This window comes from Sinocyclocheilus anshuiensis, unplaced genomic scaffold (assembly GCF_001515605.1).
Source record: "Sinocyclocheilus anshuiensis isolate Anshui unplaced genomic scaffold, SAMN03320099.WGS_v1.1 scaffold181, whole genome shotgun sequence".
NCBI lineage: Eukaryota > Metazoa > Chordata > Actinopteri > Cypriniformes > Cyprinidae > Sinocyclocheilus > Sinocyclocheilus anshuiensis.
In genome coordinates, this window is record NW_015540898.1 from 375363 (window position 1) to 378416 (window position 3054).

The 3054-nt window shown below is 45.9% G+C and overlaps 1 protein-coding gene across 2 annotated transcripts in view; it reads right to left on the minus strand.

Annotated features, from left to right (window-relative positions):
- Window positions 1–3054, minus strand: part of LOC107688975 (adenylate cyclase type 3-like) — a 34675-nt gene that overhangs the window by 22251 nt on the left and 9370 nt on the right. The window lies entirely within an intron of this gene.

A 3054-nucleotide genomic window follows, 5' to 3' on the forward strand; every position in this document is an offset into this window, starting at 1 on the left:
TGTGTTTCTATGCCCATATTTGGTCCTTCCTATTTCCTGTTCCCATTATGTTCCCTGATTAGTTACATTAGTTCCAGCTGTGTCATTAATTATCTTAATTTGCTCCTGTGTATTTAAAGTGTGTTCTGCCCCTCGTTTCCTGTCCGGTATTGTTTATGTTAACCTCCTCGGCTATGTGTGTTTTCCTGGTTCCCTTGATATTATTCAAGTCTCCTTGTTGATGTACTCCATGTCTCCTCATTCCTCGCTCCCTCACAGTAGTGATCGTGACAGAATACCGGACCAAAACAGTAAGCGGCGCCCCTCTCCCCGTGTTTGTTTTCCGTGTTTTCTTTTGTTTTCCCGTTTTTCCCCCGCAGCATGGAAACCGCTGCACGATTCGCCGCACCGTTGTCAAGCCCACCGGCCGCTGCTGACCCAGGCCCGCTGGCCTCCCTATTCACCCGTAATCAGAAGAGGAGGATGAGGAGCAATGGATGGCTCAGGGTCCTCTTCCTCGCCCGAGACCACCCCCCAGAGCTCACTCCAGTGTCGGCTCCAGCCCCAGAGCTCGCTCGAGTGTCGGCTCCTTGAATGCACTTCGCTGTGCCTGCTCCGCCAGGGCGCCCTCCAGTGCCAGCAGCACGTAAGCACTACCCTGTTCCCCAGTTCAGCCCAGGGAGGGCTCCTGTTTCCCCGTTAAGCCCAGGGAGGGCTCGAGGAGGATGAGGAGCAATGGATGGCTCAGGGTCCTCTTCCTCGCCCGAGACCACCCCCCAGAGCTCACTCCAGTGTCGGCTCCAGCCCCAGAGCTCGCTCGAGTGTCGGCTCCAGCCCCAGAGCGCGCTCCAGTGTCGGCTCCAGCCCCTGAGTTCGCTCCAGTATCAGCTCTATCCCTGACCAGTGTCGAGAGATGGCTCTAGCCCCAGACCAGAGTCAAGATAGGGCTGCAGTTCCCACTTCCAGCCCAGTGAGGGCTCCTGTTCCCGAGTTTAGCCCACGAAGGGCTCCTGTTCCCGAGTTTAGCCCAGAGAGAGCTCCAGTCCCCGAGTTTAGCCCAGAGAGGATTCCAGTCCCCGAGTTTAGTCCAGAGAGGGTCCCAATCCCAGAGTCTAGCCCAGTGAGGGCTTCTGTCCCCGAGTCGAGCCCAGTTTAGCCCAGAGAGAGCCCCAGTTCTCGAGTTTATCCCAGTGAGGGCCCCTGTCTCCGAGTTTAGCCCAGTGAGGGCCCCTGTCCCCGAGTTTAGCCCAGTGAGGGCTCCTGTCCCCGAGTTTAGACCAGTGAGGGCTCCAGTCCCCGAGTTTAGCCCAGAGAGGGCCCCAGTCTCCAAGTTTGGACCAGAGAGGGTTCCAGTCCCCGAGTTTAGCCCAAGGAGGGCTCTAGTCCCCATGTCCAGCCCAAGGAGGGATCCAGTCCCCACGTCCAGCCCAGGGAGGGCCACAGTTCCCGAATTAGGCCTACAGAGGGCCTCTAAAGACTATATTCTCCCCAAGGATTTTTTTTGGGGGGGGTAGTAGGGGTCCATCCGTGGAGGATGGACCCCGCTCTGCCATGGCCTCCTGAACTGTCTGCTCCTCCATGGCGCCCCGAACTGCCTGCTCCGCCATTGCTCCCAGAGCTCCCTGCTCCGCCATGGCCCCTGAGCTCCCTGTGCCGCCATGGCACCCTGGACTGCAAAAAACTGAACAGGACATCATTTTTTAATAATTCTGTTTGGGCCAGATACGTTGTCTCAGGCTCTGTAAGATTAATTTTTTCGTACATGGCCTGAGACAACGTATCAGAATTTAAAAAAATTACTTGTAAAAAAATTATACAATTATTTACACACACACACACACACACACTATAAACTGATATACTATATATTTTTTCTGTAAAAAATTGAACAGAAAAAAAATATATATATATAAAAAATTCTGTTTGGGCCAGGTACATTTAAAAAAAAAAATAATACTTTTATTCAACAAAGATGCATTTAATTGATTAAAAGTGACAGTAAAGACACTGATACAAATATTTCTATTTCAAATAAATGCTGTTCTTTTGATCTTTCTATTCATCCCCCCCGGTGGAATTGTTACGGCGCGGGATGCGGGAAGTAATTTCAGACTCTGTTCCGTGTTTTGTGTGTTTTGCTCCCCATGTGTTTCTATGCCCATATTTGGTCCTTTCCTGTTTCCTGTTCCCATTATGTTCCCTGATTAGTTCCATTAGTTCCAGCTGTGTCATTAATTATCTTCATTTGCTCCTGTGTATTTAAAGTGTTCCCGGTTCTTAGTTCTTCGTCTGGTATTGTGAATGTCTGTTGATGTCAACCTCTCCTGCTACGTGTATTCTCCTGGTTCCTTTGATGTCATTAAAAACTTCCTTGTTGATGTACTCCTCGTTCCTCGCTCCGCGCTCTCTCACAGTAGCACCGTGACAATTTGAACAGTGTGAACAGATATAAACAAATATACATATATAATATACATTCTTCAAAAACTTTCACTGTCCCAGTTCCATTATTTCAACCACAACAAGCAAATTTCCCCAGTTATTTTACATACTTTCCAATGAGACAACAGTGTATAAATAAGAAATTTAAAAAAGTAAACATCACCTTAACAGTACAGATTTTATTCTGCGTCATTTCCAATTGAGCTATAATTTTGTCAAATTATGCAAATGAAAATTTTATTTAATTGTGTATATTTAGGATGCACAAAATGCTAGCTATGAAAGCAGAGAAATTAGCCATTTTATTTAAAAAAATGTTGAAGATGTAATTTCCACCATAAAATGTTTTTACACAATACATGATTAAAGATGTGGGCAGGATTCTTCAAAAGTATATAGATAGATAGAGATAGATATAGATGTGTGTGTGTGTGTGTGTGTGCTTTCAGAAAATTCATCTTATATTGTTATTTGTAAATGATGTATGATAAAAAACGTAACACATATTTGCGCATTTGACAACAACAGTTGTGTTTATGAATTATGAGTCCAAACATATTGATAATGCTTCTAATTATATATATATATATATATATATATATATATATATATATATGCATTCATCAGTTGAGT